Source organism: Haemaphysalis longicornis, unplaced genomic scaffold (genome assembly GCF_048455015.1).
Source record: "Haemaphysalis longicornis isolate Haplotype H1 unplaced genomic scaffold, Haemaphysalis longicornis Haplotype H1 scaffold_2, whole genome shotgun sequence".
Classification (NCBI taxonomy): Eukaryota; Metazoa; Arthropoda; class Arachnida; order Ixodida; family Ixodidae; genus Haemaphysalis; species Haemaphysalis longicornis.
Window position 1 is genome coordinate 2545159 of NW_027526295.1, and position 13023 is coordinate 2558181.

The following is a 13023-nucleotide window of genomic DNA, read 5'->3' on the forward strand; positions in this document are numbered from 1 at the left end:
AGCGCTGGAAGCTAACCATCTTGTCCTCGAACTCCACCGACAGCTTCTGACAGATGGACGTGCGGCGGCGGAGTGAAAATCCTTTCCACCTCATAAAGCGACGCACCCATGCGGCCGGGGCACGGAACTCCTCACTTGAAAGTCCAGCTTCTCGCGCGAGCTCCACGGCTTTGCAGCGAATTGTATGCGCGGTCACCGGTAGCGAGCGCGCACGCTGTTCCCGCACAAAGTCCGCGAGCGTGTCCTCGAGTTGCGGATAAACCGCACTACGCCCACGAAAGGACGTCTTGCACGGTTTGCACTTCAGCAATTTGCCTTTCTGTGCCCTCCAGTATCTCACGCATTTTTCTGAAACGCCAAATTGGCGCTGAGCGGCCATGTTGCCGTTCGTTTCAGCAAATTCAATAACTTTTATCTTAAATGCAGCTGAAAACTGCCTGCGCGTGCCGCCACTCATTCTTCAACAGGCAAAAAATCAAAACGTCAAACAAATCGGACGAAGCGTTGATCCAAACAGAAATGTTGGGACAGGTCGGACGCAAAAGCACACAAAGAACACGGCAACTATAAAAAAATCATGGAGGAATGACAGGTATTGGCTTTGGATACGGCCGTACGAGGCTTTGACAAACAGACACACCACATGTTGCCAGCTGACGACTCACATTCGGCTAAACACCGCTATATAAGACGAGGGGTGACTTTTGTGCGGATTTTTTTGGAAAAAAACTCGACCTATATTCCGGTTTATACGGTAGTACTTTCTAACTCCACTGAGTGACGAGAATGACTGTTGTCAGAGGGGGCTATGATTGTGCTGGTGGGGCAGGAGAGGAACAGGGAACGACGGAATGATGATACAGATGTCACAGTTCAAGGTTGTGCTGTGCTCCGTGCAAGGTTGTAGAAAACAAAAAGTGGGAGGGAGAGTGTTATTCTGTCGATGTCGTAATAAGCAAGGGCTGATATTTTTTCCTGTTTCAACGTCGGTGCTGCCGCTGCTTTTTATTGAATTTGGCAGCTTTTTTTTTTTTGCTTTTGAACATTTTTGACGAGGTTGGGTGGATGGTACAATGGGATGTCTTTTTGAAATTATATTGCATGCATGACCTCAATCAATGATGAGCTGAACACCTTTTCCCCACCCTTTCAACACCCTTCCAAAAAAAAGGGTGTTGAGGTTGGTCAACACCCTTTTTTTCACGCAAAAAGGGTGGAAAGCTACAAAAAAGGGTGTTGAGATTCAAGAAAAAGGGCGTAAGGGCCTCCCAATACCCTTTTTTCAATTATCTTACACCCTTTTTGGCCAAAAGGGCGCAAAAAAGTTTAGTGTGTATTGGAAAAATAAGCGTGCTTAGAATCGAGTAAATACGGTACGAAGGAAGCTTTTTACATAGCTCAGCTTTGCAGTTTTGTGTCAGTACTCTTTGAAAGCACAAAAAATCTAATCCCCTTTCTTAAAGAAAGACGGCTCAACAAGTAGATTTCTTTATGCGAACTCGAATTAAAGTCAAAACTCAAAGTTAACGAAGTACTGACGAAATTTTTGTGGTACATTTTTGCCTTCCGGAACTCCTTTAGTCCCGTTCAATTAAATTTGGCAACGAGCTCACATAACACTTGTGCTCAGACGACATGTACATCAGCAGACAGGGAGTGGATATTTTGCAGGGTGTGAGCACAACACAAGTGTCCCTAGGAGAAAAAGAGCACTGCTTGATGTGGGGAGGAAAATCCTCTTCTTCATCGGTGACTAGTTTATGGCACACAAGCAGCACCACACCAGCATCATCGGCATGCTCTCGAACATGAAGAACATGTTGGACGACAAAAAAAGCCCCTCAAAGTTCTTAATAGAAGAGCTGTCACTTTTTTTTTGCTTTTTTGTACTGCCTGCTGTGGATAATTGTTCCTTGAAATGCCATTCTTAAGAATTCGTTCACAATTTTGCCCTGGTACGTTAAGAAATGTGCAATGGCATCTTTTTGCTGTGAATTTAGGCGTGCATTCATTGGTTTTCCGAATAGGCGTATGTTATCAACTGTTGTAACCTTTTTGGTTAGAGCATTTCCTAGTTGTTGCTCGCAGAAGAACTGCACATTTGAGCCTAGAGGTGACGAATGAAGAATAGCCTCTAGCTCCTGCTGAACAACAACTCTTTCCACAATTTGATAAGGAGCCCCTTTTGCTGCCTTCGCCATTTTTGTTATTCTTCTATTTCCCGTCCCAAAGGGAAAGGCGGAGCAAGCCCACAGCGGACCTAAATTTTCTACACAGTTGCCGAGATGCAACAACTGGTGCACGTTAAAGGTCATGAAACATTCTCCGTACAATCCTTCGGCTCTTGCCACGAACACTTGAAGCAGGTGTCCTAGAAGAACAATACATACACATAGCTATAGATTATAGGCTTAAACACGATCCAAAATTTCATGAAAAGCAGGGTCATAAGTGATTCGATTCCTTTATTTTTGATAGCTGTGACAAATTCCTAGCAACAGATTCCTATTTTAAATGCAAAGTTATTTGATGTCTTCAAGACTGCAATGGTTTGTTTCAGCCACCATATAGTGTCATCAAATACTCGTTCAACTTATTACAGCAAGAAGTCGCAGCAGACATTAGGCTCATATATCGGGTTCTTGCCTCGGATTCATGTTGGTTTTGCCTCCCATTATTTCACTGTTGCTGTTTTTGTGAATTGCGTTATGGCCACAAAATTTTTCTAAGTGCAATGAATGCTGCAATCTCACATTACTGATTCGGTAGTTAGGTTGAAATCAGCCAATATTGCAAGTTTATTAAGTTCCATTATAGGTGCCCAAGGTGATAATGAGTCAGAGTCCTCTCAATATGCAATTTATTGTAAAACTCGCGTGAGTTCAATTATGAAGAAGGGCAATCTTTTTAGTGCGTCGAAGCTGTGGTATTTTAATGCCCCTCTAAATTTGCCTGCCAAGGCTGTTCAGGAAATATTCATACATTTGGTTTTACCTAGCATTTGAGGTGGCTCAATAATGTGATGGTGTTTCTAAACTTCAGCTCAAGCATTTTTTTTCTCACTTTCTCCCTTCCGTTCTTCCCCATGACTATAAATTGGGGTCAGGCTGGGTATGCAAGCCTCATTAGTATGGGCAGTTCTACCTTTCACGGCCCTTTATGCCTGGTTGTACCCATCCTGAGTATGGATAAAAGTACACAGTATTAGTACTATTATTTGCTGCTTTCATGTTATTTTTCTAGTCTGCATTACTTACGACGGGTTCCTTACCTTAAACCAACTGAAGTTAGGTGAAAAGCAACAAGAACTTACTTGCATGTTGGAGTTGTCTTGGGAAAATTTCAGCGAGTAGTAGGGTGTACACTGCTTCCACTAGCAGGGCTGCATGCCTCCAGTAGCGGTCTCGTAGCACTCCAAGCAGTGTCGGCAGGGAGAAGAAAAGAAGCCAGTTTCTCCACTAGCTGGCTTTCCAGAAACTCCTCTCATGCAAGGACCGAGGCAAGCGTGTAAAACTGTGTGGTGGGCAAATGCTCAGGAGGCGCCTGTCCAACTTGTCGACTGTAGAAGGAGCACCTGCATGCGCAAAAAAGAAATTTCTGAATTGAAGCTTTCATTCATATAATTTACAAGTTTTATAACGGCTGTCACTTTCCAAGGGCAGAGGGACAAAGCAATGAGGGAGACAAAACAGAGTACGCTGACCCCCAACCAGAAGGTTTAGTTAAAAACCAAAAAAATAAATATGCATACATCAGCAAAAAAAAACACACGCACATGCATACACACACACACACACAAAAAGTCAAGACAGAATAACTTACGGAATGTGATATTGTGGTGATTACGAATCACAGTACCTTCCTTTTCAAGTAGCTATCCTAATGGAACACTTTCAAATGAAGTTTTTTTTTTAATTGGTAATGCATGAATTTTGCAAGCAGATTGTTCACGGTATCACTAAATAATTTCACCACTTCAAGCCGAGCAGAACACCCCCATGTCATGCAATGAATGGCCAGATTGGTTCATTTTCCTGTTTCATTCATAGTTCCTTAGTTTTTACCCGCCACGGTGGCTCAGTTGCTAAGGCAATTCGCTGCTGAGCACAAGGACGCGGGTTCGATTCTCAGCCGCGGCGGCCACTTTTCTGGTGGGGGCAAAAAGCAAAAACGCTCATGTGTACGAGATTTCGGCACACGTTATAGATCCCCAGGCGGACAAAATTAATCCGGAGACCTCCACTACGGCGCGCCTCATCACCTGAGTTGCTTTGGCGCGTTAAACCTCACAATCAATCAATCAATCAATCAATCTGTTCCTTAGTTTACTTGGAACCATATGGCTTCATAACACTGATTTTGCTGCATACTTATTTTACAAAGCTGTGAACAAAATCTCGAGAGCTAGCTTTCCTGGCAGTAATATTGAGTAAGACTCACCAATGTAAAAGAGATTCTTAGAGGCTGATGAGTCCTTCTTTTTCTTCGAGGTCGATGAGTCCTTCTTTTTCTTCAAGGTTGATGAGTTCTTTTTTTTTTGTGCGGATGAGCTCTTCTTCGAGACTTCCTTAGTTGTTGGACTTGTTGGAGAGTCCATCCAAAACCCCACCAGCTGTCGGGTGACACCCAAGAGGACGCAGTGCATGTAGTCGACAGCTTTGCCTCGGACGATGTCGAAGTTCTTGAGGTTGATTAGGGGTGAATGTCCATTCATACCGTTCACTGCAACACCCAGCTCTGCAGCAAGTTTCATGTCCCGAAACACACCAGCTGGTGTTCTTTCAACTTCTATATCCGTCCGCCGATAACGAAAGGCACCTGCAATGATTGGTCTGGGATGAGCTCATAAATCTCTCTTGTAGTTCCCAATATTACGCTTAGCAACAAGACTCATTTCTAGCCAACACCTGTGCATAACGTCAGCAACTGGTTGCGTTGTCCTTTGTTGCACAAGCCCTAGCATATTTTGCCCATATTTATGCATGCCTTATGACTGAGCTGTCAAGGCCATCCACACAATTTGTGATGCTAAATGCCACACAAACCTATACCCCTTAGTCATGATATTCAGCATGTGGCACAAATTTTGCATGTTTTAAGTTGGAAAGTACAGTGTACGTTCACTTCAATCAGCTTCAGTTATTAATAACTTACATTTTCTGAAGCTGAACTACATACAGTAAAAGCTCGTTAATTCGAACTTCAATAACTTGAATTTATGGATAATGCGATCGGTATGATTTGGTGCGGCCAAGCTCACATAGAAGCCTATGTATAAAAAAGCCAGTTAATTCGAACGCAATAATTCAAACTGCGAGGCCCTGACTCGGCAGCTTGGTGTGGGTACGGCCACACAAATGCACTTCCTGTCTACACACAATGCTGGGTCACCTCCAGAATGTGAAAAATGTCAAAAAACCTCCAGTAGTGAAAACCAAACAGAAAAAGTAAAATTGGGTAAAATAACTTAAAACCCCCATGGCGGGTGTTTTCGAGGATGTAATGTTTGCGGACTACATTGATGCGAACACGGGTGCAATGCTGTGTGGGGCGGTGTCGGATGAGGTCATTTATGTGTAAAATGCAAAACTTGTCTGCAAAGAGACGGGAGGCAAAACTATAGTTTTGAAGAAGGTGTAGAGGTGGTCTTCCACCACTTTTGCTTGATAAAGCAAAAGGAGCTGGCTTTCGGCTAAATCACATGCTTTTTTATAAAGCATTGAATTCTTGGCATGCCCTAGGGCTTCACATTCAGTGTGCACTGTTAACTTTAGTTAGTTCGAGCTTTCATTAATTCCACATGACACAGCATCCCCTAGCAGTTTCAATTAACGAGCGTTTACTGTACTTGAAAAGGGGTCTACAACTTGTTGTCCATGCTCTCTTCATTAAAGGTACAGGTTCCGTCAGAAGTACGTGGAGCACGGGAGCTGTGGCCGAACCGCATAGGAGCGCCGTGTAGCTGCACCGGCGGTAAACTATACGAGCAGAACACGCATGCATGCCTGCCGACGCAGATAGCCCCTCGATGAATCTCAACCCACTTCTTTTAATGCGGCTTCGATCGTTGTTCGTGGCATACTGGCCTCATCGTTGGCGCTGATAGCAGACCCACCTAAAAATATTAGAAAAGAAAAATTGTCACAGTAGATCTCTGCGATTACAACGCTTCTTTAGCAGCTCACGTGCGCTGAAAGTGTGTGAGCGATGCTGCCAGATACTGCCTCCGCTATTAGCACCATCGCCGAGACCAGTATGCCGCGAATAATGCTAGAAGCCACGTTAAAATAAGTGGGTTGAGAAGTACAGATGGGCTATCAGCGTCGGATGGCGCGCATGCGCGTTCTGCTCCTCCCGTTTGCCTCCGGTTAAGCTACACGGCGCTCCTATGCGGTTCGGCCACAGTTCCCGTGCTCCAATTACTTCTGACAGCCCCTGTACATAAATGTCTAGAAACCATCTTTCATGCATGTTGTACTAGGGCAGCAAAACAATCAGTTTTACTTGCATGCAGCTGGTCATACCTGCAAGTTTTTCCCCACATGTAAGGCACCAGGGGCAGCCAAAGTGTCCGTTGTACCGTGTTTGATTGCACACTTCAGCACGTGCCGGGGCATCCACCGAGCAGCATATGGCATGGATGCTCGACGTCACAGTCTGCGTTCCCACCGTCCACACGATCTGCCCAATTCCCTGAACCGCACTGACAAACTTTTCCAGGAAGACACACATGTCAGGGTGCGTGGGCCCAAACCATAGTCCAGCTAGGACAGTGTTTTGTTGGCGTAGTCTTGTGCTGCGTTCCAATTCGCAGACAGCTTGGTAGACAGTCTACGAAGCAGTCTAACTAGACGTCTAAAGGAATGAAATTGGAACGGCGCCTAGGTCGCAAACGCAACACCAGCGCAGACGACCAGCAGACGACAGCGTCGTCGCAGACATGTTGAGTTGAGCAAGCCGCAAGTTTCGTAACTAATATTACCGTTGTTATTACAAACGTCACGTAATTTAAAAACTAGGCAAAGTCACCTTCATGACTAATTAATTTTACTAAATATTTAAATAAAGGAACAAGTGCTTCTGGTTCAACATAAAAACGCAAAAAGGTGGCGCTGGCGTCGCTTTTCAGTTTAGACAGGAAGGTAGCCTGCATCGTTGCTGACTTCGATGCTGTCTCCTCGAAGCAGTCTTCGTTGACTGCTTCGTTCGAATTGGAACGGGGCTTAACATGGCGTACTGTCCGCGAAGACGGCAACGAAGCTGTCTAAACGGTAAATTGGAACGCACCCTTTGTGGAAGTTCGTTAATGACAAATTGAATTGGTCATACAGATGTTTTCGAAGATTTGTACACAGGGCTGCCGTCTGTGTTGAAGGTTAGAGTAAGGTCTCCCGCTGAAATATTAGAACTGCTTCTGAGGCTCTTGTAAACGGCAGCAGATGTAATGTCGCTTATTGCGGGCTCATTCAGTGTGGAATTCATCAAAGCCATCTTATTAAAGAGCTCCTCTTTGCACCTGTTGATGACTTGACGTATTTTCCGCTTTAAATCCAGGATGCTAAAGAAGCAGCCCTCTGCCTTTAGCCCAGACAGTTGGAAATCTTTCTCGCAACTTTCGCATCGCGCGCTACCAGGTCCGCACTCCTGAACGCAACTGCCACAAACGTTGCAATAGTAGTGTGCTTTACATAACGGTCAATCTGGGAGCTCCACATCTTCCTCAGCAAGTACTTGCTCCGGGGCAAGACGTTGCCCCTGAACCCGAACAGCGCGTTAATCAGACGCAATAAGCCGTCGACAGTGTCCCACGGCAGCCCATGGGCAACAACAAACGCCAATATCATGACGATCGCTGCTGCCTTCGTTGTAGTGGAGCCGGGCAGGGTTTCATCACCGTACTCGTCCAGGGCTGCTTTAGGGTTTCGTGCGTGTCTTCCGGCGGCACGGGCGCAGAGTTTTCTTCGCTTCCCTCTATGCCTTCGGAACAGTCAAAGAAGTTCTCTTCCATGTTTACATCCTCCTCGGAACTCGTTGCTCACGACGGGGCGTCGGCTGCGATGCTTGATGTACCAGGAGTGGCCGATGAGTCGCTGGTTCCTGACGTTTCGGCTTCGCTTTGATTTCTTTCTTCCCGCCGATGCCACCGTGTCGACGAAGGTACGCGAAATTCGCTTGATTCGTAGAGGTAACATTTGCGCTTTTTAGTTTGCTGCTCCATAGCCCCCCACAGATTCAGCCAGCGCAGGCCGATTGAGCAAACAAACAAACAAAGAAGCAACAAAGCCGCGCAGCGCCTGCACAGCGCAACGGCGCAACCCAGCAGTACGGCGCAGATGGTGGCTGCAAGGAGGATCCAAAGGAATTCGGCGTGAGCATAGAAAGAAAACGCAACAAGCAGAAACAGCTGAAAGGGCGACGCATCGGCTCCGCCCCCTCCAGCGCGAGCAGTTTCGCTTTTGCTTTCCAGAACTGCTCCAAACTGCTCTGAGCAGGTGACTACACTAGTGCAATTGGTGTACAATTAGTGTCTAGTGTACCAGGTGTGAATAAAAAAGCGAATAATATAGTTATTTGCACTAGTACAACAAGTGTAGTATTATTTTTATAATTTTATAAATAAAAAGATTATATTATTAACTTTTTTAAAATAAAGACTCTACACTCGGTGTACGCTGTGCAGGTTCACAAATATCCATGATTACAACAGCGCAAGGGGCAGGACGAGAAAGGCTGACAAAGACGGGACTCGCCCAGCTTTGCACTCAGGCTCGCGACGTTGCCCTTTGTGTTGCTCCCCAACATTCTAATCCTCCCTGTTCGGTGACATTCCTCTTGATCCGGGTTTGCTCAGGCAGGGACAAGACAAGTCTGCGCCTGCCTTGTCTCCGTGACCATTCCATCGGCCATTCCACCGTGTGCGCATTCCATCGAAGGGTGTTAAGTTGTGTAGTCTGGTGATTTTTAACATTTCATTTCATTTCATTTATTGTACCTTCAAGGCCCGAAGGCGTTACAGAAGGGAGTGGAGTTGATACATAATGCAAACACAGGAAAGGGTATCAAAAACAGGAAAAATCAAAGAAAAAGAAAACAACAAAAACGCGGATTAGCTAAAGTGTTTTTCTATAGCATTTATAAATGCAGACAAATCGGTTATGCTAGCAATTGAGCCGGGGAGGTGGTTCCATGCAGTGGTGGTTTTTGGGATAAATGAGTAGAAAAATAAATTAGAGCGGCACTGTGGAACGAATAATTTATGCAGGTGATCAGTTCGAGACGACATGTAAGAAGGTGCAGAGAAAAGTTGACTTCTTAATTCCGGATTGTAATAGTAAATTTTGTGGAGTAGAACTAATCGTGCTAGTTTCCTGCGGTGTGAGAGGAGAGGGAGGTTTAAGGTAGTCTTCATAGATGTTACACTAGCCGTCCGAGAGTAGTTAGCAAGAATAAAGCGTACACTACGATTTTGAACAGATTATATTGCATTTGTTAGATATTCTACTGCATGGTCCCAGACAGAAGAGGCATATTCAAGCTTAGGGCGTATTACTGTTTTGTAGAGAAGTAGCTTTACGTTAACTGGGGCCATTGAGAAATTGCGACGGAGGTAACCAAGCATGCAGTTGGCGTTGTTAGTGATATGGTTAATGTGAGTCTGCCAGGAAAGGTTAGATGTTATGTAGACGCCTAAGTATTTATAAGAGGTGACCTCTTCGAGTGCAGAACCCATAATGCGATAATTGTGTAAGTTAGGCGGAGCAGTACTGCGGGAAATTCTCATTAGTTTGCACTTTTGGCTGTTAAGACGCATCTTCCAAGTATCACACCAAGTAGAAATCTTATCTAGGTCAGATTGTAATGTTAGAGTTTCTGAATTTGATGATATTACACGATAAATGACACAATTATCGGCAAATAACCTTATTGAGGATGTTACGGAGTTAGGCAAGTCATTAATATAGATCAGAAAAAGCAAAGGTCCGAGAACAGAGCCTTGCGGAACCCCGGAGGTGACCGGACAAAGAGCAGAATCAAAGTTGTTAGCAGAGACAAATTGTGTTCGGTTGGACAAAAAGTTTTCGATCCACAAGATAATATTACGGTCAAAGTTGAGGACACTTAATTTATGACAGAGTAATTGGTGAGAAACAAGATCAAATGCTTTAGAAAAGTCTAAGAAGATGGTGTCAATATGAAATCCATTATCTAACGCGGCACAAATGTCATGTGTAAATGAAATAAGCTGGGTATCACAAGAAAATGATTTACGGAAACCGTGCTGACTGGATGAAAATAATGAATTTGTTTCTAGAAAGTTAATAAGCACGGAGAATATTATATGCTCTAGAATTTTGCATGGAACACTTGTTATAGAAATAGGACGGTAATTTAGAGGTGAATGCATGTCGCCAGATTTGAACAATGGAACCACCTTGCCGACTTTAAAATCTTTCGGCAAAGAACACGACAAAAAAGACTGCGAAAAAATATTTCCCAAAATTATAGATGAGTACACTTCAGTATTTTTCAAGAACTTTGAATTGATGCCATCTATTCCTGAAGAAGACGAAATTTTTAAATTACGGATCAACTTCACGACACCATCATAATCAATAATCAAGGAATCCATTGCCGGGAAGTTCGTCTTAACAAGTTCAGGTAAAGAAGTGCAAGGTAACAGGTCATTCGAAAATGATTTAGAAAACACGTCATTCAATACAGAACAGCATTTTTCAGGTAGAACAACAGCACCGTCTACATCAGTTAAAGATACAGTGTTATATTCAGAGCTCTTGATGATTTTCCAAAACTTTTTAATATTATCAGACAAAAGAGATGGCAGAGTGGTGTAAAAGTAAACGCGCTTAGCTTCTTTGATAGAATTTTTAAACAATGCGGAAATCTCATGATGTGCATGCCAGCTATCACTCGTGTTGCGTTTCTTAGCTTGCCGGAACAGCCGCTTTTTTTTGTTCAAGATACGTTTTAGAGATACATTAAACCATGGTGACCGATGGTTACAGCGAACGAATCGGAGAGGTATGTATTGTTGTACTAAATCATTAACTTCGTTTTTAAAACGTGACCAGTTCTCTTCTACGCTTCGAGCGTAGAAGTCCGGCATATATTCGTCTATAAATGCTTCAAGTTGAGTGTTTATTGTTGCGTAATCGGCTCTCCTGTAGTCTCGGATGCGTTTTTCTTTACGGTTTGAAAGAGTAACGTTTTCTTTAGGGTTGAAATGAATAAAACAATGATCACTAAGACCTGGCAAAGAACTCAAAGAATTAACAAGGTCGGGAGCGGTCGTTAAAACTAAGTCAAGGATGTTAGCGCTACGCGAAGTAATACGAGTAGGCTGAGTAACGAGCTGAGTAAGATGGAAATCGAAACACACGTCTAGGAATGCCTTGCTATCCATGGAAGAGTCACATTCAGTTGGCACAGTACCGGACCAGTTTATGTTAGGGAAATTGAAATCCCCTAACAAGAAAATAGGTGAGTGTGGAAACCTTGTTACAAGAGAATTAAGTAAGTCGTGAAGCTGTGAGCAAAACGTCGAAGTGGCACTCGGGGGCCTATAACAGGCGCAAAAAATGACATCACGGTGGTTTATTCTAAAGCCTGCGCATACGGCTTCTAAGCCAGAGGAAAACGGAACGTGAAAGGAATTGAGCCTATCGGCCGCTGCGACAAGCACACCACCACCTAATCTAGTACCCCGGTCGCAACGATACATGCGGTAGTGTTGCTGGCATTCGAATACTTCTTGGTTACTTATTTTCGACGATAGCCAGGTTTCAGTTAAAATCACAATGTCGGCATTGCACGTATCGATAAGGGCAGATATGTCATCGCGTTTATTTACAACACTACGGATGTTGGAAAAGAGCAGGTTCATACCGGTTGCAAGGCGATAAGAGCCCGAATTTAGCTATGCGGGGCTGTGGCGGAAACAGGAGATGAAACGGTGGGTTGGGAAGGCTGCAACGATGCTTCATTAGCGTCAATCCCGGACTCTATTTCACAGACAGTGTTTGTAGATGGGTGGTACATATAGGTTTCTTTTTGATTATCAGTTTGTTGTAGCGCACAGAAAATTGTTCACCGCTAGATTTTCCAAACTCGATAAGGTTCTTGCGCGCAGTGCGGGTAGAAATGCAGAAATCTTCGCCTACAGTGATATCAGCCGGTTTCAGTTGAGCTTTCGAGGAAAAAATTTCACTTTTTGTTTTAAAACTGGCGAACTTCGTTATTATCGGGCGGCATTTGTTTGGTGAAAACTTTCCAAGTCTGTGCGCACGAGATATGGCTTCGTCCGGCAATTTCATCTTGAGTGCTGACACAATTATGTCCCGGACCTCTAGTTCAGAATCAGCCCACGTTTCCGTCTGGTCATCAGCAAAACCATAGAAGATCAAGTTGTCGCGCCTTGACCGGTCGTCGAATTCATCTAAACGGCTATGAATACTGGTAGTTTGCTTACCTACAACTTCAGTTACCGCTCTTGCAATTTCTACCTCGGCACAGTTTTCAGACGCTGCCAATTTTTCTTCCAGAGCTGTCAACCTGTCGTTTATGCTAGTCATTTGCTCCTGAAGGTTTACCTGGATTTCTTTTACTGCGTTGAGTTCTAAGAGAACTTCGGCGTGATTTTTGTCCATTTTAGCGTCAAGTTTCTTCATCAAAGAAAGGATCTCGTTGGTTCCTTTACTAGTATCCTCCTTCTGAGGCCCAGGGTTCATTTCGACATCACCCCCTAAGAGTAAAAGTTTCGTGACATGCACACAGTCGCAAACAATGCTGAACATGGTGGTAGGGCAAGGAAAGAGCAGCAAGCAAGTATTGCTGGAGCGTTTACAATGCAAAGCAGGGCTGGAACTGACCTGCATCGAGAAAAAAACGAAGATTTGGCACGTCCGCATGGTAGCTGCTCTTTCCTGCCCACTGAAGCGGAACGAAGGAAGTTGGGTTCTTAAAGGCAGGTGATCCGATGATGTCTGGGGCGATGCCGGTGCTGAA